General features: G+C 44.5%; 1 protein-coding gene across 10 annotated transcripts in view; it reads left to right on the top strand.

Annotated features, from left to right (window-relative positions):
- Positions 1 to 2,096: 2,096 nt before the first annotated feature.
- The window catches only part of EDC3 (enhancer of mRNA decapping 3), a 98,177-nt gene continuing 73,752 nt past the window's right edge, over positions 2,097 to 26,521 (top strand). For 2 of the 10 annotated variants that reach the window (XM_077264039.1, XM_077264034.1), the window contains exon 1: positions 17,515 to 17,566. The gene's annotated coding sequence lies outside the window, so the exon portion shown is untranslated. Of the gene's footprint in view, positions 2,108 to 12,691; positions 13,226 to 17,514; positions 17,567 to 26,521 lie in introns of those variants that run through there. The other 8 variants (XM_077264035.1, XM_077264031.1, XM_077264032.1 and 5 more) reach the window with 8 other exon arrangements.

Below are 26,521 nucleotides of genomic sequence, written 5' to 3'. Positions count from 1 at the left end.
GGATGATTGGGTTGCCTTTCTGCCGTTGGCGGAGTTTGCTCTTAATAATCGGGCTAGTTCTGCCACTTTGGTTTCTCCTTTCTTTTGCAATTCAGGGTTTCATCCGCGTTTTCATCTGGTCAGGTTGAATCTTCGGATTGTCCTGGAGTGGATGCGGTGGTGGATCGGTTGCATCGGATTTGGGGACAAGTGGTGGATAATTTGGAATTGTCCCAGGAGAGGACTCAGCAGTTTGCTAACCGTCGTCGTCGTGTTGGTCCCCACCTTCGCGTTGGGGACTTGGTGTGGTTGTCTTCCCGTTTTGTCCCTATGAGGGTTTCTTCTCCCAAATTTAAGCCTCGGTTCATCGGTCCTTATAGGATTTTGGAGATTCTTAACCCTGTTTCCTTTCGTTTGGACCTCCCGGCATCTTTCGCTATCCATAATGTGTTCCATCGGTCGTTGTTGCGGAGATATGAGGTACCGGTGGTTCCTTCTACTGAACCTCCTGCTCCTGTGCTGGTGGAGGGTGAATTGGAGTACGTCGTAGAGAAGATCTTGGACTCCCGTATTTCCAGACGGAGACTTCAATATCTGGTTAAATGGAAAGGCTATGGTCAGGAAGATAATTATTGGGTAACTGCCTCTGATGTTCATGCCTCGGATTTTGTTCGTGCCTTTCATAGGGCTCATCCAGATCGCCCTGGCGGTTCTTGTGAGGGTTCGGTGCCCCCTCCTTAAGGGGAGGGTACTGTTGTGTATCCGCTTTTTGGGCTCCCCTGGTGGTTGCTGGTGGTACTGGTGACTTGTTTGCACTTTGCTGCTTCTGTTCACCTGCTTCCATCAGTGTTTGGGAGTTTCCTATTTAGCCTTGCTCTCCAGTCATTTCCTTGCCGGTCATCATTGTAACCAGAGCCTTCGGTTGCATGTTCCTGCTACTAGTCTGCTGATCAGCTAAGTGGACTTTGTCCTTTTGTTTTGTACCTTTTGTCCAGTTTGCAGTTTTTGTAATTCTCTGTAGCTGGAATCTCTTGCGGGCTGAAATTGCCACTCCTGTGTCATGAGTTGACACAGGAGTCTTAAAGTAATTTCAGGATGGTTTTTGAAAGGGTTTTCAGTTGACCGTGAAGTCCTCTTTTGTATCCTTCTGCTATCTAGTAAGTGGACCTCTCTTTGCTAAATCTACTTTCATACTGTGTATGTCTTTTCCTCTTAATTCACCGTTATTACATGTGGGGGGCTGCTATCATCTTTTGGGGTATTTCCCTAGAGGTAAGCCAGGTCTGTTTCTTCCTCTACCAGGCGTAGTTAGTCCTCCGGCTGGCGCGTGGCATATAGGAAGCCGTAGGTATGCTCCCTGGCTACTGTTAGTTGTGTGGTAGATTTAGCTCACGGTCAACTCTAGTTTCCATCACCCGAGAGCTCGTTCGTTACTTATATGTTTCTTACGTTCCCTTGCCATTGGGAACCATGACAATATAGCCCTCCATGTCAGCCTTTGTAGGGAAGGCACTCAGCTGCGCTCTCAGCTCAGAGGCAGTTATATAGTCATCAGAGCCCAGGGACCTAACAGGAGCCTGTGTGGGGAGGCCATGAGATGCAGTGTTGGTGGGCACAATGTCCTGGGGCACTAGGCTGGGAGAAGCCCCTCTCTCATGTCTCCCTGGTGGTAGTAGTGAGGGGCCCATTTCAGTTTCCTGAGCCTGATAAGGGTGCAGTATAGGGGGAGACAGGTCCTCAGCCAGCTCAGCCTGTGACACGGTCTGTCCAGGGGGGGAGGGGAAGGTCACAGCTCTCACCTCTCCCTTGCTCTGTGCTCGTCTCCCTCCTGTCAGCTTCTGTGGTGAGCGGCTGGTCCCTGGTGCAGCAGTCATCCGTCCTCTCTCCTGTGCCTTCTCTGCTGTGGCCCCATTCTTCTGTGTGCCTGCAGTCCCAGATGGGGAGCTCCTGTGTGCATGCTGCTGCATGGAGGAGGAGGCACCTCCCCCCTCCACCATGGCTGAAGGAGCTGCTCTCTTTCCCATGCTTCCAGACACCGACATGTACCTGGTGATACTAGAGCCTGCCAGACCCGCTGTGAGCTCCCTGGGTGCCTGAGAGCGGAGCCCGGCCTTGTTCTTCGACATCGGTGGGTGAGTGGAGCTGATGGTGGCTATATAATTGCTGCAGAGGCCTCAGGCACGCTGGAGCTCAGGAGAGATGTGTGCTCACAGCTCCATGCCCAAGCCATGCCCCCTGGTCTCTGTTCAGTGGTGTCCTTCTTTTCTGACGTACACAAAACTGTGGTCGACTGCCCTTTTGTGCATGCCTAAAAAGAGGGACACTGCCGGATCATAGGCCTGATGGTGTCCACAGGGTCTTCAACTGTCTCATTGAAGGCAATCATCTTCCACCAGGGGTTCCATCTTAATAACATATTTCAGATTTACATGGAAACCCCGGTGTAAGCGCTCAGCATAAAGCACAAGACAAATGTTAGCCGAACCTTACTGCAATCTTTGGGAGACAGAATAACCAAATCAACAGCAGGTGAATAATTGGTTTTATTTATTTTTAACATCGTTGCTTGTGCGGCATGAGTGATTAGACAACTTTATTCTTTGGGTTGGTACAATTACAGTGATACCAGATTTACATCAGGGCTTTTTTATGTTCTCCTGATATCACACACTAAAAGATGTGTTTCTTTTACAAAAAAAAGGTTTCTGCATTGCCATATTCTGGGAGCTATATTTTTCTATATTTCTGTCAACAGAGTAATGTTTTAATTTCTTTTTGCGGGACGAGTTGACATTTTTATTGGTATCATTTTCGGACACATAACATTTTTTGATCGCTTTCTATTCCAATTTTTGGGAAGTGGAATGTTCAAAAACCAGCAATTCAGGAATAGTTTTTTTGTTTTCTTTATTATGCCACTCCCCGTGGGTAAAAGTGATGACAACTTTATTCTTCGGGTCAGTACAATTACATCGATACCACATTTATAGAATTTTTATAGGTTTTGATGCTTTTGCACAATAAAAATAATTAACAAAAAAAAGAATTTTTTTTTCCTTATATTCTGATAGCCATAGCTTTTTTTTATTTCTCCACTGATGGAGATGTATATCAGTTTGTTATTTGTAGAACAAGATGGGATTTCCATACCATTTTTATTTACATTTGACTTTTTGATCAAGTTTAATTCCACTTTTTGTTCAGTGATGTGATTAAAAAGCAAAGTTTACCAACTTTTTTATTTATTTTTTACAGCGTTCACTGAAGGGGCTATCTAGTGTGACAGTTTTATAGTTAGGGTAGTTATAGACGCACGCGCCAATACCACACGTATACTTTTTAAAATAAATATATGTATTTATTGGTATAATTTTTTTTCATTTTTTTTATTTTGTGATTTTTACAAAAATATCTTTACAATTTTTTAAACTTTTTAACTTAGTCCCTCTCTGGGACTTTAACTTTTATGACTCTTGTAAGTGGTATAATGCTCTCAGCATGGTCTAACAGGCTTGCTGTAGCTGGCAGACACAGAATTCATCATGACGACCTTAAGTTGCCATGACGACCATCGGGCCCTAGCGATAACGTTGCATGGCGCCAATCGTAATCGTAATCGTAATCCTAAATGTTGCAAACGATATCAATCGCAGCATTTAGGGGGATAAATGACCTGGGGGCTCCTGGCCGTGTCAGCCAGAGATAGGTTATAACTTATGCCAAGCTCCCGGAGAAAATCGCGAGGGCACAGCTCCTGTGCTTACACGCTTCCTATGACGTATGTTTACATCATAGGTTGTGAACCACTTCTTGACCATGACATAAAGATCAAAAAGGGGTTAAAGAATCATTCACATGAAGATTATTTTTTATACATATCTGTGCATGTAATGTAGTGTGAGTGATGTAATATACTCACCCATTGCCTCCTTCTCTGGGATCCAGCGCCATTCTTCTCCTCAGTGACATCACCGCTTTTCAGACTATCTGACTCACTCATACACTATGCATGAGCCAGAAGTCTCGTTTACAATGTACGCCTATTGATCCACGTTCTGATGATATTGTAAAAGTGAAAACTCATTGTAAAATTTTTAAAAATGATCTAGATAATTGAACTGACGGAAAACTAATCAAATTTGCAAACAATGCAAAGCTAGGAAGGATAGCTAAGGGTACTGTCACACAGTCACACTTTGATCGCTACGACGGTACGATCCGTGACGTTCCAGCGATATCCATACGATATCGCTGTGTCTGACACGCAGCAGCGATCAGGGATCCTGCTGAGAATCGTACGTCGTAGCAGATCGTTTGGAACTTTCTTTCGTCGCTTGATCACCCGCTGACATCGCTGGATCGTTGTGTGTGACAGCGATCCAGCGATGTGTTCGCTTGTAACCAGGGTAAACATCGGGTAACTAAGCGCAGGGCCGCGCTTAGAAACCCGATGTTTACCCTGGTTACCAGCGTAAATGTAAAAAAAAACAAACAGTACATACTCACATTCCGGTGTCTGTCCCCCGGCGTCTCAGCTTCTCTGCACTGTGAGCGCCGGCCAGCCGGAAAGCGAGCACAGCGGTGACGTCTGACGTCACCGCTGTGCTTTCCGGCTCTGCTGCTTACACAGTGGAGAGAAGCAGAACGCCGGGGGACAGACACCGGAATGTGAGTATGTACGGTTTCTTTTTTTTACGTTTACGCTGGTAACCAGGGTAAACATCGGGTTACTAAGCGCGGCCCTGCGCTTAGTAACCCGATGTTTACCCTGGTTACCCGGGGACTTCGGCATCGCTCCAGCGCCGTGATTGCAACGTGTGACCGCAGTCTACGACGCTGGAGCGATAATCATACGACGCTGCGACGTCACGGATCGTGCCGTCGTAGCGTCCAAAGTGTGACTGTGTGACAGTACCTTAATACTAGAGAAGACAGAGAAAGGATTCAGAAGGATCTAGATAAGCTTGAACAATGGTCAGCGACTGATAACATGGTATTTAACAAGAAGATATGCAAGATTATACATCTGGGCAAGAAAAAGAAAATTACATCTACAGAATGGGAGGAATAGAACTAAGCAACAGCACGTGTGAAAAAGACGGGTATGCTAATAAATCACAGAATGCACATGAGTCAACAGTATGATGCAGCAGAAAAAAAGCCAAACACAGTTCTAGTATGTAGTAAGGCTTCTTTCACACTTCTGTCTTGAGAAGGTGGGCATAATGCGTCGGCGCGACGTATCGACGGATGTTGTGAAAAGATTGGCAAACGAATGTAACGCATCCAGTAAACTGACGGATACGTCGAATTCGGTAGTACCTGAATTTTAATGCATAAAATTCTGGAGAGAGAGAGAGCGAGAGAGAGACGGACAGCGCAGGACCAGTCGCTGAGCGATTTTCCGACGAGCAAAAAAAAGTTCCTCTGAACGTTTTCTCCGCCCGACGCACCGCTATTTTCCGACGGATCCAGTGCACGACGGATGAAATGGATGGCCATCCATCACAATCCGTCGCTAATACAAGTCTATGGGAAAAAACGGGATTCTGCAGAAAAATTTGCAAGATCCTGTTTTTTCTAAAATTTACGGATTTCGACATGAGGAAAAAGAAGGAACTGTGAAAGAGGCCTAAGAGAAGCACAGAGTCTAGACCACGTGAAGTAATTATCCCCCTCTACTCCTCCTTGCTAAGGCCTCATCTGGAATATTGTGTCCAGTCAGTTCTGGGCACCACATTTTAAAAAAGACATTGAAAAACTGGAACAAGTTCGGAAAAGAGCTGCAAGGATGGTGAGCAGACTGCAAACTATGTCCTACGAGGAATGTTTAAAGGATCTGGGAATGTTTAGCTTGCAAAAAGAAGACTAAGGGTACCGTCACACATTGAAATTTCCATCGCTACGACGTTACGATTCGTGACGTTCTAGCGATATCGTTACGATATCGCAGTGTCTGACACGCAGCAGCGATCAGGGATCCTGCTGAGAATCGTACGTCGTAGCAGATCGTATGGAACTTTCTTTCGTCGCTTGATCACCCGCTGACATCGCTGGATCGTTGTGTGTGACAGCGATCCAGCGATGTCTTCGCTTGTAACCAGGGTAAACATCGGGTAACTAAGCGCAGGGCCGCGCTTAGTAACCCGATGTTTACCCTGGTTACAAGCGTAAACGTAAAAAAACAAACCGTACATGCTCACCCGTCGGTGTCCTTCAGGTCCCTTGCCGTCTGCTTCCTGCTCTGAGTGCCGGCCGGAAAGTGAGAGCAGATCACAGCGGTGCTGTGATCTGCTCTCACTGTACGGCTGCACTCAGAGCAGGAAGCAGACGGCAAGGGACCTGAAGGACACCGACGGGTGAGTATGTACTGTTTGTTTTTTTACGTTTACGCTGGTAACCAGGGTAAACATCGGGTTACTAAGCGCGGCCCTGCGCTTAGTTACCCGATGTTTACCCTGGTTACCCGGGGACTTCGGCATCGCTCCAGCGCCGTGATTGCAACGTGTGACCGCAGTCTACGACGCTGGAGCGATATTCATACGATCGCTGCGACGTCACGGATCGTGCCGTCGCAGCGATGAAAATTTCAATGTGTGACGGTACCCTAAGAGCAGACATAATAGCTGTCTACACATATCTGAATGGATGTCACAGTATAGAGGGCTCTCCTTATTCTCATTTGCACATGGAAACAAGAGGAGCAATGGAATGAAACTGAAAGGAAGAAGATACAGATTAGATATTAGAATTTTTTTTTTGACAGTGAGGGTGATCAATGAGTGGAACAGACTGCCATAAGAGGTGGTGAGTTCTCCTTCAATGGAAGACTTCAAACAGAGGCTGGACAGACATCTGCTTGAGATGGTTTACTGAATCCTGCATTTAGCAGGGGGTTGGACACAATGACCCTGGGTGTATGTTCCAACTCTAACATTCTATGAAAAGCCGCATCTGGGTTACACAGAGCAGAGTGTGACCCAGAGAGTCTGAAGAGAGGTGATGTTACAATTTACAGAGAAGTGGAGCAGAATGGAGCTGGATCCCAGTGAGTATATTAACACATACACACTACATTACAATCACATATACACAGGTTTATAAATAAAGCTTAACCCCTTTCTGATATTAGACGTACTATCCCGTCGAGGTGGGGTGGGCCCGTATGACCACCGGCGGGATAGTACGTCATATGCGATCGGCCGCGCTCACGGGGGGAGCCCGGCCGATCGCGGCCGGGTGTCAGCTGACTATCGCAGCTGACATCCGGCACTATGTGCCAGGAGTGGTCACGGACCGCCCCAGCACATTAACCCCCGGCACACTGCGATCAAACATGATCCCAGTGTTCCTTCGGTATAGGGAAGCATCGTGCAGGGAGGGGGCTCCCTGCGTGCTTCCCTGAGACCCCCGGTGCAACGCGATGTGATCGCGTTGCTCCGAGGGTCTCTTACCTCCTACTCCTTGCAGCAGGCCCGGATCCAAAATGGCCGTGGCATCTGGGTCCTGCAGGGAGGTGGCTTCACAGCGCCTGCTCAGAGCAGGTGCCGGGAAGCCTGGAGGAGCTGTGCACGTCAGATCGCAGATCTGACAGAGTGCTGTGCAAACTGTCAGATCAGCGATCTTACACTATAACATGATGCCCCCCCCCCCCGAGGCAATGTTATAGTGTAAAAAAAAAAAAATTCACATGTGTGTAAAAAAAAAAATCCCCCCAAAAATTCAAAAAATATATATATTGTTCCTATAAATACATTTCTTTATCTAAATAAAAAAACAAACAATAAAAGTACACATATTTAGTATTGCTGCGTCCGTAACGACCCGACCTATAAAACTGTCTCACTTGTTAACCCCTTCAGTGAACACCGTAAAAAAAAAAAATGAGGCAAAAAACGCTTTATCATACCGCCAAACAAAAAGTGGAATAACACGAGATCAAAAAGACGGATATAAATAATAATGGTACCGCTGAAAACGTCATCTTGTCCCGCAAAAAATGAGCCGCCATACAGCGTCATCAAAGAAAAAATAAAAAAGTTATAGTCCTCAGAATAAAGCGATGGAAAAATAATTATTTTTTCTATAAAAGTTTTTATCGTATAAAAGCGCCAAAACATAATAAAATGATATAAGTGAGGTATCGCTATAATCGTACTGACCCAAAGAATAAAACTGCTTTATCCATTTTACCAAACGCGGAACGGTATAAACGCCTCCCCCAAAAGAAATTCATGAATAGCTGGTTTTTGGTCATTCTGCCTCACAAAAATCAGAATAAAAAGCGATCAAAAAATGTCACGTGCCCGAAAATGGTACCAATAAAAACGTCAACTCGTCCCGCAAAAAAACAAGACCTCACATGACTCTGTGGACCAAAATATGGAAAAATTATAGCTCTCAAAATGTGGTAACGCAAAAAATATTTTTTGCAATAAAAAGCGTCTTTCAGTGTGTGACGGCAGCCAATCATAAAAATCCGCTAAAAAACCCGCTATAAAAGTAAATCAAAACCCCCTTCATCACTCCCTTAGTTAGCGAAAAATTAAAAAAATGTATTTATTTCCATTTTCCCATTAGGGTTAGGGCTAGGGTTAGGGCAAGGGTTAGGGCTAGGGTTATGGCAAGGGTTAGGGTTGGGGCTAGGGTTAAGGCTACAGTTAGGGTTGGGGCTAAAGTTAGGGTTAGGGTTGGGGCTAAAGTTAGGGTTTGGATTACATTTACGGTTGGGAATAGGGTTGGGATTAGGGTTAGGGGTGTGTCAGGGTTAGGGGTGTGGTTAGGGTTACCGTTGGGATTAGGGTTAGGGATGTGTTTGGATTAGGGTTTCAGTTATAATTGGGGGTTTCCACTGTTTAGGCACATCAGTGGCTCTCCAAACGCGACATCGCGTCCCATCTCAATTCCTGTCAATTTTGCATTGAAAAGTCAAACGGCGCTCCTTCCCTTCCGAGCTCTCCCATGCGCCCAAACAGTGGTTTACCCCCACATGTGGGGTATCGGCGTACTCAAGACAAATTGTACAACAACTTTTGGGGTCCAATTTCTTCTCTTACCCTTGGGAAAATAAAAAATTGGGGGCGAAAAGATCATTTTTGTGAAAAAATATGATTTTTTATTTTTTCGGCTCTGCATTATAAACTTCTGTGAATCACTTAATGGGTCAAAGTGCTCACCACACATCTAGATAAGTTCCTTAGGGGGTCTACTTTCCAAAATGGTGTCAATTGTGGGGGGTTTCAATGTTTAGGCACATCAGTGGCTCTCCAAACGCAACATGGCATCCCATCTCAATTCCTGTCAATTTTGCATTGAAAAGTCAAATGGCACTCCTTCGCTTCCGAGCTCTGCCATGCGCCCAAACAGTGGTTTACTCCACATATGGGGTATCAGCGTACTCAGGACAAATTGTGGAACAACTTTTGGGGTCCATTTTCTCCTGTTACCCTTGGTAAAATAAAACAAATTGGAGCTGAAGTAAATTTTTTGTGAAAAAAAGTTAAATGTTCATTTTTTGTTAAACATTCCAAAAATTCCTGTGAAACACCTGAAGGGTTAATAAACTTCTTGAATGTGGATTTGAGCACCTTGAGGGGTGCAGTTTTTAGAATGGTGTCACACTTGGTTATTTTCTATCATTTAGACCCCTCAAAATGACTTCAAATGAGATGTGGTCCCTAAAAAAAAATGGTGTTGTAAAAATAAGAAATTGCTGGTCAACTTTTAACCCTTATAACTCCCTAACAAAAAAAAATGTTGGTTCCAATATTGTGCTGATGTAAAGTAGGCATGTGGGAAATGTTACTTATTAAGTATTGTGCGACATATCTCTGTGATTTAATTGCATAAAAATTCAAAGTTGGAAAATTACAAAATTTTCAACATTTTCGCCAAATTTCCTTTTTTTTCACAAATAAACACAGGTAATATCAAAGAAATTTTACCACTATCATGAAGTACAATATGTCACGAGAAAACAAAGTCAGAATCACCGGGATCCGTTGAAGCGTTCCAGAGTTATAACCTCATAAAGGGACAGTGGTCAGAATTGTAAAAATTGGCCTGGTCATTAACGTGCAAACCACCCTTGGGGGTAAAGGGGTTAAAGGGAACCTGTCAGCAGTTTTGGTCGCTATAAAATGAGGCCACTGCCTTTCAGGGCTTATCTACAGCATTCTATAATGCTGTAGATAAGCCCCTGGTCTGACCTGCAAGTGAAGAAAAATAAGTTTTAATAAACTTACCAGGGGGGCAGTCCGATCCGATGGGTGTCGCAGGTTCGGGGCCTCCCATCTTCTTGCGATTCCGCCCTCCTGCTTCTTCATCGCTCCCCGGCATCGCGCTCCTGTGCAGGCATACTTATCTGCTCTGTTGAGGGCACAGTAAAGTACTGCAGCCGGGAAAGGGCAGAAAAGCCCAGTGCCTGCGCACTGCAGTACTTTGCACTGCCCTCAACAGGAGGACGGCAACGCAAGAAGATGAGAGGTGCCGGAACTGCGACACCCATCAGACTGGACCTCCCCAGGGTGAGTATAATAAATTGTATTTTTCTTCACTTGCAGGTCGGACCGGTGGCTTATCTATAGAATTATAGGATGCTGTAGATAAACCCTGAAAGGCAGTGGCCGCATCCTATAGCGGCCAAAACGGGTAACAGGTTCCCTTTAATGGGAGTGTGTCTTTAATAATTTAGCTTACCGGTGTTGTCACACTTCTTTTTAGGTTCATTAGCATATCAGGCTAATTGCGCACTGGAGGTGAATATAGCTATTATCTTACACGAGAGGCAAAATAAATGATCACCGATCAGCAACATTTGCCAATTGCTTAATAGCCTGTTTAGACAGGCTGACTGCGCTAATGATGCACAAAGAACAATCAGTAATAGATTATTTTATTATCACTGGCTGATGTTGCTCTCACCAGCATGTCTCACTTACACTGGACAATATGCTGCCACAAACAATTTTTTCTAAGCAAGCTTAACCCCTTTATCACCGGCGGTATTTTCGTGTTTGCATTTTGGTTTTTTGCCCCCTTTCTTCCCAGAGCCATAACTTTTTTATTTTTCACTATTATTCACTATGGCCATGCGAGGGCTTGTTTTTTGCGGGAAGAGTTGTACTTTTGAACGACACCATTGGTTTTAACATATCGTGTACTGGAAAACAGAAAAAAAAAGTGCGGTGAAATTGCAAAAAAAAGTGCAATCCCACAGTTGTTTTTTTTTTTACCAAGTTCACTAAATGCTAAAACTCACCTGCCATTATGATTCTCCAGGTCATTACGAGTACATAGACACCAAACATGTCTAGGTTATTTTTTATCTAAGTGGTGAAAAAAAATTCCAAAGTTTGTTATAAACAAAATTGCGCCATTTTCCGATACCCATAGCGTCTCCATTTTTCATGATCTCGGATTGGATGAGGGATTATTTTTTGCGTGCCGAGCTGATGTTTTTAATGATACCATTTTGGTGCAGATACGATCTTTTGATCCCCCGTTATTGCATTTTAATGCAATGTTGCGGCAACCAAAGAAAAATAATTCTGAACGCGGCAATACCAAATATGTGTACGTTTCATTTTTTGTATTCTTTAATTTTGAATGGGGCGAAAGGGGGGTGATTTGAACTTTTATATTTTTTTAAATATTTTTTTTACTTTGGCATGCTTCAATAGTCTCAGGGGAGACTAGAAGCTGCTATAACCCGATCGGCACTGCTACATACAGGCGATGATCAGATCGTCTGTATGTAGCAGAATTGCTCACTTACTATGAGCGTCGACCACAGGGAGGCGGTGACAACCATAGAGGTCTATTGGAGACCTCTGGTTGTCATGCCAACCCATCGGCGACCCGCAGTCATGTGACACGGGCGCCGATGGGCGGGACTTCCGGCGAGCTTGCCGGAAGCACGTGTTAAATGCCGCTGTCAGAGTTTGACAGCGGTATTTAACTAGTTAACAGCACTAAAAAACTGAAGAATTAGCTGTATGAATTTGCTGTAAAACCCCAATAAGACTAACTTTACATTTTTTAGCACTGATTTGAAAATAAAACTTCAGCTCTGATAAATTACGGCATTGCAATTGGCCTTTATTAAACTTGTCATGACAACTGGCCGTGCAGTCCACAACAACCAATAACTGCTTAACTGCAATAACTGCTACTGTTTCGCGTATTCGCGTTCTCAGCTAACGTGCGTCCGGGGGCACCAAGCAAGGAGGGGGCACCTTATCTATATGACTGCAATGGGTAAGCATCATCGTGTACCTGCTATATATAATGCATTGTACTAGTGCTATTTTTTCTAAGTGGATACCGGCTGGTCCCTGTATGTGTGATCATGGTCTTACCACTGTTGCCCAATTAAAAGGGATATATATTCTTTTGTTCCCCCGACTATGCTTGGTTCTTGTCATGTCTCCTTCCTGTTGTCTCTTTTGTAGTGCATAATGCACATGATATGTTTATGTATATATTGATACTATGTCATTTCTATAACAAATAAAGACTTTATATTTGTTACGAATATGTGGTTTTGGACATTGTTGCTCCGTTTTTTGGTATTAAATGTTGCTTGGAGTGGTCCTGACGCTTTGTCGTCTATTGGGCATTGTAGGGGAGCAAATTTAATTTGCCTCCTTACACCATCTACCTTGGTGCTTCATGATTCAGCTATTAAAAGAAGCGGGAACATGGCGCACACGAGCACAACAAAGCACCACTACACCGCCTCCTACGCGTGACGTCAGAGAATACAGGCAGAGCGTCCGCGTTACCCTTCGTTTCCATAGCAACAATGCACATGCTTTACAAAACCGGCAGTGACGTCATGAAGTAGGCGACCGGAAGCGGAAGCTTGTTTTGGAGACTTCTGTGTGGAAGAAGGTGGGTGAGTGTTCAGCGGTAGGTATCAGAATTGTAGCCCGCGCGTTCGTTCTTCTCGGTGTGTGCCGGCTTCTGAGGCAGTGTGTACGCGCGGCGCCCTCAGTCCTCCCTGCCGCACTCGGTAATGCGGAGAAGTTGTGCAGTGAGCCGCGTCTGTGGCAGTGTTCGTTCCGGGATACTGCTGGTTGTTTACCTTCACGCCCCTTGGGAAGCGCCAAAAACCTATCCATAAGCCTGTAACTTGCTGCTGAGACACATGAGCATCTGACAGAAACGTGTCTGTGGCCCAGAGCTGTGTCCACACACTGCATGGTGGCTGTAGCTCGCAGGTCTCCTGTTTGTCATACATAAGGTACGTTTTCTAAGAGGATAAACCACCACAGCCGCCTTTATGCCGTCCATAGGGATTGCATCACTTTCCTAAAGCCCAGTGTGGAAACTCCTTGTAACTTTAAGTTCCATTCTTGGGCCTCGGAAAGCTGTGACAATCGATACTTGTGGGAATTGTGCTGGTGGCCTCGGGTATCTCCTAATCGCCGAAGGCTGTGCTCACCATTGCACTGGAGGCTTTGTTGCACGATCCCCTAAGTAATACTGGACATCTCTGCATGCTGAGCTATTCTGATAGGTAGAATACAGAAATTATTATTATTATTTATTTATATAGCACCATTGATTCCATGGTGCTGTACATGAGAAAAGGGGTCACATACAAGTTACAGATATCACTTACAGTAGACAAACTTACAATGACAGACTGATACAGAGGGGCGAGGACCCTGAGGATTAGAGAAATCTAATGGATCCCGTTAGTCATCGAGCCCCGCTGGTTTTATTCATGTAACCAATCCATAATCGTGGTTAATTGTTGTCTTCTGCACCTGTAATGGAGTACACATGTGAACAGAGGCTAAGATGGCTGGAATTCTGCAGTGGCCAGGTGCCAATTAGTTTCTTTTACAATTATGCTGCCATTGGCCCAGTGCTGGTGGCAAAGCTGCAGCCCTTGCACAGTCTGGCCTTACACTTAGGCCGGCCTCACACTGGGCGTAAGACAATACGCCACGTATTATACATCCGTACTACGGCCGTAATACGGAGAAATGTTCCCAAAATATTGATCCGTAGTCAGGGTGTGTCAGCGTATTTTGCGCATGGCATCCTCCGTATGTAATCCGTATGGCATCCGTACTGCGAGATTTTCGCGCAGGCTTGCAAAACCGACATCTAATGGATTTATGTGCTCAAATGTTCGGGAAAACATATATACAGTATATATATATATATATATGTCATTGAGACACATATATATATATTCTGTATTTAGATTTCATTCAGCGCGATATGTGTTAAAAGCCGGTAATTCAATTGCCGGCTTCTCATTTCTCCTGCACAAACCCGACAGGATATGAGACATGGTTTACATACAGTAAACCATCTCATATCCCTTTTTTTTTTGCATATTCCACACTACTAATGTTAGTAGTGTGTATGCGCAAAATTTCAGCGCTGTAGCTGCTGAAATAAAGGGTTAAATGGCGGAAAAAAATTGCGTGGGCTCCCGCGCAATTTTCTCCGCCAGAATGGTAAAGCCAGTGACTGAGGGCAGATATTAATAGCTAGGAGAGGGTCCATGGTTATTGGCCCCCCCTGGCTACAAACATCTGCCCCCAGCCACCCCAGAAAAGGCACATCTGGAAGATGCGCCTATTCTGGCACTCCCGTGTAGCGGTGGGATATGGGGTAATGAAGGGTTAATGCCACCTTGCTATTGTAAGGTGACATTAAGCTAGATTAATAATGGAGAGGCGTCAATTATGACACCTATCCATTATTAATCCAATTGTTTGAAAGGGTTAAAACACACACACACACACACACACACACACACACACACACACACACACACACACATGATTTAAAAGTAGTTTAATGAAATAAACACAGCGGTTGTTGTAATAATTTATTGTTCTCTCAATCCATCAGGAACACCCTCGCTTGGAAAAATAATAAACGCACAAGATACATACCTTCTGGTGAACCGTCTCGTCCCACGAAGTAATCCATCTGAAGGGGTTAAAGGGAACCTGTCACCACGTTTTTGGAAGATGGGATAAAAATAGCGTTAAATAGGGGCAGAGGTGGGCGTTACATTAGTGTGTTTGTTATGTGTTTATTACCCACCTAAGTTGCCGAAATACCTTTGCAAAGTCTCCGTTTTCGCCTGTCAATCAGGCTGGTCTGGTCAAAAGGGCGTTGTCTTGGCTTCAGGAAAATGGCCGCCGCGATATCCATCTGCGCACGCGCGGCATCCCGCAGCCATTTTCCTGAAGCCGCGGCCAGCAGAGCGCCGCTTCTGCGCACGCGCGGCCAAAGGAAGATGGCCGCGCCCACCGATCACCAATGAAATCACGAACAGCGCGCTTTTTTAAATCCCCTGGCAGATGATTCGGGACCTTGGGCATGCGCACACCACTACGCCACCAACGGAAAACTACGCAAAATCTGGGGGAAGACAAGACGCCCTTTTGACCAGACCAGCCTGATTGACAGGCGAAAACGGAGACTTTGCAAAGGTATTTCGGCAACTTAGGTGGGTAATAAACGCATAACAAACACACTAATGTAATGCCCACCTCTGCCCCTATTTAACGCTATTTTTATCCCATCTTCCAAAAACGTGGTGACAGGTTCCCTTTAACTAATATTACAGGCAGGAGCCCTGCTAATGCAGCTGTGCTCCGTGCCTGTAATCCCCGGCGAATGAAGGAAATGTAGGTCATTGACCTACATTTCCTACAGTCGTGGTGATGCGCCCCCTGGTGGATGTCCTCATATGACCTGGAGCGTGGGAAAAAGTTCCCAGGCTGCAGTTCATGAGAACATCCACCAGAGGGCGCCTCACCGCGACTGAATGTAAGTACAGATCCTGCTTTCCTTTCAGCACCCGGGGATTACAGGTACGAGCGAGTGGTTTATCGCAGCTCTGCCTGTAATATTAGTTAACCCCTTCAGATGGATTACTTCGTGGGACGAGACGGTTCACCAGAAGGTATGTATCTTGTGCGTTTCTTATTTTTCCAAGCGAGGGTGTTCCTGATGGATTGAGAGAACAATAAATTATTACAACAACCGCTGTGTTTATTTCATTAAACTACTTTTAAATGTGTGTGTGTTTTTTAACCCTTTCCAACAATTGGATTAATAATGGATAGGTGTCATAATTGACGCCTCTCCATTATTAATCTGGCTTAATGTCACCTTCCAATAGCAAGGTGATATTAACCCTTCATTACCCCATATCCCACCGCTACAGGGAGTGGGAAGAGAGTGGCCAAGTGCCAGAATAGGCGCATCTTCCAGATGTGCCTTTTCTGGGGTGGCTGGGGGCAGATGTTTTTAGCCACGGGGGGGCCAATAACCATGGACCCTCTCCTGGCTATTAATATCTGCCCTCAGTCACTGGCTTTACCACTCTGGCGGAGAAAATTGCGCGGGAGCCCACGCCAATTTTTTCCGCCATTTAACCCTTTATTTCAGCAGCTACAGCGCTGAAATTTTGCACATACACACTACTAACATTAGTAGTGTGGAATATGCAAAAAAAAAAAGGGGATATGAGATGGTTTACTGTATGTAAACCATGTCTCATATCCTGTCGGGTTTGTGCAGGAGAAATGAAAAGCCGGCAATTGAATTACCGACTTTTCACTAACAGCGCTGCGTATTTCTCGCAAGTCACACTGCAGGTCCGTGTGGAATCCGTATTTTTCTCGCCCCCATAGACTTTCATTAGCGATTTTTTTTTTTTTTGCGCAATACGCTGACAAACGCAGCATGCTGCGATTTTGTACGGCCGTAGAACGCCGTATAATACTGAACCGTAATATACGGCTAATAGGAGCAGCCCCATTGAGAATAATTGTGCCGTTAATTTTGCGAGTTTTACGGACGTAATTTCTGCGCTCTTACGTCCGTAAAACTCGCTAGTGTGAGGCCGGCCTTAGGCCTTTTTCACACGTCCGTATGTATGTACATATAAAACACGTATGTGGAAAAAAAAAAAAAAACAGTTCTGGTGGCATGAGTGTTTTTCATCAATATTTGTCCAGTATGGATAAAGAAATGACAAAGCTTCTATACTTTACAATGTTTAATACGGACAGCACACTGATACCAGCCATGTGTTGTACGTGTTTCTTACAAACTCATAGACTTATAGATGACAAGGCCCAATACGCTGCCGGGGAAAAAAGACATGTGAATAACACCATAGTTAATAATGAATACGTGTAATATTTGTGAAAAACAGATACCATATGGACATGTGAAGGAGGCCTGAAGCTGATGGCGGAGTTATGTCCCTAATATGTATGACCAGTTCTTCTCAAGGGAGTGCAGTAAAAAAAAATTCTGACATAATTGTGCTTTCTTTTGATGTGACTTGATCTCCGTTTTGGTACTAATTATATAACGTGTGTAGAGACACTTGATACCATGTGGATAAAGTAAAAGCCACCAAGTGCACAGTCCTGTCATCATAAATATGGCACCCGTATAAGCTATTAAAAAGGTTATACTGTCTTGCCTTAAATTTTGCACAATGGTAAATAGATTTTTTTTTTTTTTTTCACAGATTCTACCGTAGTAGGCTCCTTATGCCATGTTATTGAGGTTTTATCCCCTGGAAATGGTAACACATGTTGCAGTTTTGCCGTAGCTGAAAAACACTTTGTCTGCAATGTGTGAACGCAGTCTTGATCCTGGGCCTCATGTTACTTTTTGTAGCGATATTAATTTATTTGAACTATTAAGGCTGGTTTCACACTTGCGTTTTGATCTGCAGCGTTTGTAAAAAAAAAAAAAACGCATGTGAAAAAACGCATGTAAACGCGTGCAAACGCTGCGTTTTTTAGATGCATGCGTTTTTGCATGCAGTAAAAAAAAGCGGCGTTTTGACGCGTTTACATGCGTTTTTTCCTGCGTTTGCGTTTTTGAAATGCATGCTGAGAAGTGTGTGACAGCTGCCAATCATCAAAATCAACTAGAAAACCCACTCTTAATAGAATTAGCTAGGGTTAGGGTTAGGATCCCTAGGGTTAGGTTTAGGGTTAGGGTTTGGATCCCTAGGGTTAGGGGTAGCTTTTTATTAGAAGAATGTCCTGGTCACCAGGTCACTGATAAGCCACCCCCCACCATAAAAGGTGATAAAGGGATCCAAACCCCAACCCTAGGGATCCTAACCCTAGGGATCCATAGGGATTGGCTATTATGTTGACCTGGAGACCAGGACATTCTTCTAATAAAAAGCTTTGTTCAATGTGGACACCCCAAGATATACGGTATTGCTATAGAGTACTAAAAATATAAACTCGGAGAGTATTCACTGTCATATTGTTAGGGTTAGGGGTAGGGTTAAGGTTAGGGTTAGGGTTTGGATCCCTAGGGTTAGGGTTAGGATCCCTTTATCACCCTGATGGTGGGGGGTGGCTTATCAGGGTGTATTCTTGTTTTTTTCTATAAACGCATGCGTTTAAAACGCAAAAAACGCATGCGTTTCCTTAGACATCAATGTATTTTTTGCCGCAAATCAAACGCAAATGAACGCATGCGGTTTTTTTGCGGCAAAAAAACGCCTCTGAAAATAACTACATGTTGCATTTCTGCAAAAGAACGCATGCAGCAAAAAAACGCATGCGTCGTTAAACGCGGCTAAACGCGTACAAAAAAACGCATGCGTTTTTAATGTTAAACATAGGGGAAAAAAAACGCATGCGTTTTTTTCGGTAAAAACGCTGCAGATCAAAACGCAAGTGTGAGACCAGCCTAAGGCTACGTTCACATTTGCGGTCTGCGGCGCAGCGTCGGACGCCGCATGCGTCATGCGCCCCTATATTTAACATGGGGGCGCATGGACATGCGTCACACTTGCGTTTAGCGCCGCATGCGTCCCTGCGGCGCCCGCGTCCGGGCGCAGAGGACGCAGCAAGTTGCATTTTTGCTGTGTCCAAAAATCAATTAAAAAAAGGACGCATGTGGCGCAAAACGCAGCGTTGTGCATGCGTTTTGCTGCGTTTTTGTTTGCGTTATGCGTTGCGGCGCCGACGCTGCGGCGCACAACGCAAATGTGAACGTAGCCTAAGTGACAGCTGCAGTCTACTCAATTGCGTAAAACTGTGTTGGCTTAGGTTCCAGCTAAAAACTGAAATCAGTCAGTAGGGCTACAAAAACTTACACTGTAGCCCAGGCGTTAGTGCTCATTTTTAGTTTAGGGTCTGGTGGATACGGAAACAGTTCTATTGGAGGGGTGTTAATAATTGTAAACTCTCTGTTGAGCTTGTATACCGCTCTGCATTCATGCTTGGGCAGAAGCTCAGCGGTGAGCAACACATTGCAGATGGTCTTTTTCAAAGGTGGGTGATGAGAGTTTTGCTTTGAGTACTGATGATGACAGGTAGCTGTTATGCAAATAGATTACTCAAAATACACAATTTACACAGCACACCGAGGTTGATCTCCCATTATTCTGCCCTCTTTCCAAATTGTTAATGCTCCTATCATATATACAGCAGTAATAATCCTTATGGCCAGGTGCACACGATCTGGAAGTAGCAGCGCTTTAGACACAGCGAACAAGCTCTGCCGTCTTTTGAACGGAGGTGAATTTGCATGTGTTCACTGAACTGTGCGGATTCACAGCGTCCAATACTTTCTATTGGTGAAACGTCTCTTGCGGAGACTGTCTCCCCAAGAGAAATTGACCTGCTGTCTGGAAAGATGCACTACATGTCATTCTCCGCAGGTGAGCCGCGGGCATCTGTGGACACATAGTGGACAGGATATTTCTTGAGATCCCAACCACTATGCTGTAACATCTGGCTGCTGTAGGTTGGATGCTACATAAGTACGCAGCGTCCAACTCCCAGCAACTCCGGATCATGTGCACATACTTTAACTTGTCAGATGGCACAATACATGATTAACATAGCTGTCGGGACCACACTCAGTCGGAGCAGCCTTTGGAAGTGGGGAATCACCAGAAATAATACACAAGACGCGTCTCGTATAGTATATCACTGGGAAGTCTCTGAAGCACGCCTGCCTTCAAGGTGCTATCCCCTCTTTATATAGTTGTACAGGTAGTTTCAGTGGTTATACAAGTTTTGCTTGTTTAAACAAAGAGAGAAAAGAGAAGACAAAAAAAACAGTTTCGGCTATGTGATAGTTTCACAACAAACAAAACAGTACAGTTTCGCCTAAGTGGCAGTTTCACAAGCAAAAAATAGGATTTCACACTATAGCTAAAATGTCCTTGAATGGACAGGTCAATATTGATCACAAATTCTTTTTGGTTCATTGAGGTAACCATTTTTGTTCCGCTCTTCACAATCCCCCCTTTGACATATTCCATTCAAAACCTTGTCATATAGACGATTATTTTAGTCATTCTTTTTGTGATATTACAAAAAAAAAACTTTATATTCTCGCATCCATTACACAAAATTTATTTGTGCATACCGAGATACCCTTGAGTACAACCTTGAATAATACATATATAATTACAATAACTATAACTGTATGTATTAGGCTTTGCATAATCCCGGTAACCCACCCACCGATCCCCCTGAACCAATTGGCCGGGTTAAGAAAAGAAAAGGTATCTGACCACCAGCTATCCTTATTTTGGTCATTGTCTTTGTCATACTGATTTCTTAGTCGTTGTACGTCTTCTAATTTAAATCTCATACTCATAGTACTATTCGGGTCTATATAATGACAGCAGGTGGGTCCGATGATTTGACACATACCCCCTTGTGAGGCAGTTAGGTAATCCAATACCAGGGTATGTTGGTTAGTGACTATTATAAGCTGATTCTGTACAGCTATACTAGTATTTAATATGTCCAATATATCCCAAATCTGGTCATCTAGATAATCCGTGGCTCTAACTAATTTATCCCACATCTGTGTTAACATAGGATAAATAAAAATGGTACTAGCAATTTTGTTGGGAATTCCCATTTGTACTATATGTGGCCTCCCCGAGGGACGTGGTGAGTTATCTGCAGCTCTTTTATACAGTGTGTGTGCTTGGGCACGGCTTGCATATTCACTTGTTTGTTCGAAATTATGAAAGTAGCCGGGGTTAGGCGTCCTAATGTACAAGTACCCTTTATACCTACGGGAAGCCATTTATATGCTCCTTCTCCGCATATCCAAAATGTACCCTCAGGCAGATCCCACAAAGCTGAGTGCTGCAATACCAATCTGTGAGCCAAATCCACAAAACTAGATACATTCTGAAGCATACACCAAGAGGGTTTTTGTCCCAAGGGGCTACAGTACCCGGCTGCGGGATTCCCACATACATGCATTCCGTTGACATACTCATCAGATTCATTGCAAACCAGGTTCCCCGGCTTACTTGTACAACTGTTTGCATCACCTTGGGGGAACAACTCGGAATGTTCCCATTTTCTATTATGTATGTACCTTTCCAATACTGTAGGTTTGAAAGCATCAGAGGAAGGGGTGGTTGTACTGAAACTGAGCTGTAGATTTTCAGTGGGGACCTGTCCTAAATCAGTTAATCCAGTCTTATTCCTAGGTACCCATGCTCCTCCTCTGAGTGCTAAATATTGTAAGTTGCCTATTTTTCCTGTAAGATTGCCCTGCCACCAAGGAAATTCTACCCATCCCACAACTGGTATGGCGATTGTAGTATTCCATAGTCTAGTATTGCCAGGTTGGTTGTTGGCCAGGTTGTCTGAACAATTAGGCCAAGCGAATATTTCTTCAGCTGACACGGGAACTGCTAGAAAAGGTATACTTGTGGCTGATACTGGTGAATGGGTACAGATCCAACAATCTGCCAGGGGTTGCGTATTATTTAACAAATCATGCACTAATTTTCTATGATGTTGTACGAATCTATTGTTCAAAGGGGCTAGAGAATTCAATCTTTCCCATGCCTCCGTTGAGGTTAACATTATTAACATCAATATCATGAGTCTTATACTGCTTTTTTGCAATGGCTTGCATGTATCCATGATGCCTTTCCTTCAAGCTTGACTGCTGTTGGAGTTGTTAACAGGACTTGGAAAGGTCCGTCAAATCTCGGTTCCAGAGTCTTTCTGGTGTGTCTTTTCACGTAGATTTGATCACCAGGTTCCAACTTGTGGCCTCCTTCGAGATTTTCTGGATCTGGAAGGGAAGCAAAAACTTGCGAATGCACTTTAGTTAAACGTTTTTGTAATTCTTGTACATAAGCAGTTAAAGTCTCAGTATTCAACATCAGTTGTTGTGGAAAATAACAACCCAAATTTGCTGCTCTACCAAAAAGAATCTCATGTGGTGACAGCTTAGCCTTCCCCCTTGGGGCGTTTCGGATGGAATACAGGGCAAGTGGTAGACACTCGGTCCAAGGCTTTCCTGTTTCTGCCATGGCCTTCTGGATTTTTAATTTTATTGTTCCATTTAATCTTTCCACTTTACCTGAACTCTGTGGGTGATACGGAGTGTGAAACTGGTTTTCTACTCCCAACATTTTCATAACATTCTGGAATATTTCTCCAGTAAAATGGGTACCCCTATCTGACTCGATCACCTCAGGCATGCCGTAACGGGGTATCAGTTCATGTGCTATTTTAATGGCAGTAGTTTTTGCTGAGGCTTTACGAACTGGATAAGCCTCTGGCCACCCTGAGAACATGTCCACACACAAGCACATATTCGTATCCATTGTACCTAGGAAGCTGGATGTAGTCGATCTGGAGTCTTTGAAAGGGATACAGTGGTCTTACATGATGCTTGGTTGGGGTTTTAATGGTCTGACCTGGATTGTGTGCCAGGCATATAGCGCATGCAGCACACCTGTTCCGAGCGAAATTACCAAAGCCTGGAGCCAACCACCTTTCTTTTACCTTGAGCGTCATACCGTTTGCCGATACATGCGTAGGTAGGTGGAGGTCACTCGCCACTGCGGGGTACCAGGCTCTGGGTAAACACAACAAAGTTCCTTTTTTCCATAATCCTTGCTGATCTTCTGCCCCTTTTTTCTGCCACTGCCCTCGTTCTTCGTCGTCTACCTGTTTCTGAGCTTCCTTCAATCTCTCCTCATCATCTTCAGAGCTATCTAGTGTGTGGGCATGATGTAAGGGTTTACGTGCTGCCTGTTTTGCTGCTTTGTCGGCTTTATCGTTACCCCTGGCTTCCTCGGTGTCGAGTCTCACATGTGCAGCTACCTTTATCACCGCTATTTCTTTAGTTTCTTGTGCTGCCTCCAGAATCTGTCTAATGAGGGAGGCATGTTTAACAGGTTGGCCTGAAGCAGTCATATAACCTCTGGCTCTCCATATTACGCCAAAATCGAAAATAATGCCATGTGCATATCTAGAATCAGTGTATATGTTTGCTGTCTGATCTTTGGCTATTTTTAGAGCTTCAACTAATGCCGTAAGTTCTGCTTCTTGTGCAGACTGATTAGCAGGGAGAGGTTCTGCTTTCAGCACTTCATGCTGAGTTACTACCGCATAACCTGTATGAAATTGTCCATTCATATCTGCATATCTACTGCCATCTATGAAAAGTTCAAATGTAGCATTACAGAGTGGCTTGTCACGTACATTACGAAAGCCCTGAGTCTCTTGTTCCATTAATTGTACACAATCATGCATTGACTCTGATGGGTCAAAGGAGTTGGAGAGTGCAGTTTCCTCAGGTATGGTACCCCCCTCAGACTCTAAAGGGAGCAAAGATGCGAGATTAAGAGTCTGAACCCTGGCAAAGGAAATGTTGGGCGGCAGTAGTAGGGAACATTGGAGACGGAGGTGTCTGGCCATTGAAATATGTTTAGGTTGGACCTGGTTAAGAATGCCATGCACATCATGAGTGGTCTGAACTAGAAGTGGGTGATCAAGAACAATCTCAGAAGCTTTATCTAATAACAGTGAAATTGCGGCTACTACTCTTACACAAGAAGGTGCGGCTCTAGCTACAGGGTCCAGATGAGCTGATATGTATGCCACAGGTCTCTGTTTCCATGTTTTTGTGTGAGCACCCCTGTAGCATGTGAGGATATCTCAGCTGCCATCAATTGAAAAGGTTTAAGGCCCCGTCTCACATAGCGAGATCGCTAGCGAGATCGCTGCTGAGTCACTAGTTTTGTGACGCAACAGCGACCTCAGTAGCGATCTCGCTATGTGTGACACGTACCAGCGATCAGGCCCCTGCTGCGAGATCGCTGGTCGTGTCGGAATGGCCTGGACCTTTTTTTGGTCGTTGAGGTCCCGCTGACATCGCTGAATCGGTGTGTGTGACACCGATCCAGCGATGTCTTCACTGGTAACCAGGGTAAACATCGGGTTACTAAGCGCAGGGCCGCGCTTAGTAACCCGATGTTTACCCTGGTTACCAAAAAAAACAAACAGTACATACTCACCATCTGATGTCCGTCAGGTCCCTTGCTGTCTGCTTCCTGCTCTGACTGAGCGCCGCAAAGTGAAAGTGAAAGCAGATCACAGCGGTGACGTCACCGCTGCGCTCTGCTCTCAGTGTACAGCGGCTCAGTCAGAGCAGGAAGCAGACGACAAGGGACACCGAAAGGCGAGTATGTACTGTTTGTTTTTTTTTGGTAACCAGGGTAAGCATCGGGTTACTAAGCGCGGCCCTGCGCTTAGTAACCCGATGTTTACCCTGGTTACCCGGGTGCTGCAGGGGGACTTCGGCATCGTTGAAGACAGTTTCAACGATGCCGAAGTCGTTCCCCTGATCGTTGGTCGCTGGAGAGAGCTGTCTGTGTGACAGCTCCCCAGCGACCACACAGCGACTTACCAACGATCACGGCCAGGTCGTATCGCTGGTCGTGATCGCTGGTAAATCGCTATGTGAGACGGGGCCTTTAGTGTAGTCTGGGAGTCCCAAAGCCGGAGCTGATACCAGTGCTGTTTTCAAAGAGGAAAATGACTGTTTAGCCTCTTCACTGAGTGAATATGGCGTGTTGGCAATACAGTCATATAAAGACTGCATGAGTTGACTTGCATGTATGATCCACTGTCTACAGTGTGAAACAATACCCAGGAAAGCACGCAGCTGTTTGTGATTCCTGGGTTCAAGCATGTTACGTATGGCTTCCGTACGTTGAGGTGTGAGGTGTCTGATGCCCTGTGATATGCAGTGACCTAAGAACACGACTGTTTGTTGACAAGCCTGGAGTTTCTGTCTATTTACTTTACAGCCTTCTTGCGCTAGGAAAATTAAGAAATTAACAGTTGAGGTAACTGCCGTCTGCTCATCAGGGCAACAAATAAGTCATCTACATACTGTAGAATGACTACTCCTGGTTCTGGGGTGAAATTTTTCAGCACGGTCTGCATTGCTTCAGAGTACAAAGTTGGTAAGTGTACCATACCTTGTGGCAATCTTGTCCATGCTAATTGTTTACCCTTGAATGTAAAGGCAAACAAATGCCAACAGTTCTTATGTAGTGGCACAGAAAAAAATGCGTTTGATAAGTCAATTACCGTAAAATATGCAGCAGTGCTGGGAATTTGAGACAGTAAGGTATGAGGATTCGGTACCACAGGGGTGACCGGTGCCAAAACCTTATTGATTTCCCGTAGGTCGTGCACCATGCGATATTTCACCATAGTTTCTTTGGAGGAAACTTTCTTTTTAACAGGATATAAGGGTGTATTGGCGGGTGACCTGATTTCTACCAAAACACCTTGTAACACATAATCCTGAATTTGTTGAGAAATCGCCAGTTCTTGCTGGGCGCTGATGGGGTATTGCCTAAGCTGAGGTAAAATGGTTCCCGGGGCAGTTTCTAACAGTATAGGAGCTACTGATAAGAATCCTACATTAGTGTCTCCTTTTGCCCATAGGCTGTCAGGAACCCGAGACAAGTCAATTTTTGCTTGTTGAGTGTAAATTTCGGGAAAATCCTCCATTGCCTGTATTCTAACATATTGTTCCAGAGTTTCTGCATCTTCAGGGATGGTCAGCATAACTGTGCCATTTTCTCTAAAATGGATGTTTGCGTGCATTTTACTTAAGACATCAGTACCCAGCAAGCAGGTAGGTGCACCTTTAGCAAATAAAAATTTGGATACAAAGGTTTTAGGGCCAAAGCTCACATTTAAAGGTTTTGTAAAGGGCAACGCCTGAATTTTACCATCATACCCTTCTGCATATGTTACCTTTGAGGTTATATTGTCAGGATATGGTAAAAAGTCTTGATTTAAAATGGAGGATGTTGCTCCCGTATCTATCAGAAAAGGTACATTTTTACCCTCAACCTCAACTTGTATTATTGGTCTTCTAGAAGGAAGAGAGACCTGCATAACCTTCAGTCATTCTGAGCTGTCTGTTTGATCAGGCGCTGGGTTATTTATCCTATTTTTGGGTACAAAGGTTCCTGAATCTATATCTGCTTTTCTCTTCCTACATTCCCTTTGGAAATGTCCTGGCTTCTTACAGTAATGACAAGTAAACTTTTGATTAGCAGAGCCAGTATTAGCCTGTGCAATTCTTACTGGCTTAGAATTTTCTCTTAAGTCCATTTCTATCCCTACAGCTTTCTGTCTAGCCAGGTGTGGGTCTTCCAAGGTTCTCCAATCAGGGGTTGCGGCCTTAAGCTTTTCCTTCA

The sequence above is a fragment of the Ranitomeya variabilis genome, chromosome 5 (assembly GCF_051348905.1).
Source record: "Ranitomeya variabilis isolate aRanVar5 chromosome 5, aRanVar5.hap1, whole genome shotgun sequence".
Classification (NCBI taxonomy): domain Eukaryota; kingdom Metazoa; phylum Chordata; class Amphibia; order Anura; family Dendrobatidae; genus Ranitomeya; species Ranitomeya variabilis.
Note: the sequence above shows the minus strand (reverse complement) of the source record. Positions and strands in the feature narration are given on the sequence as shown.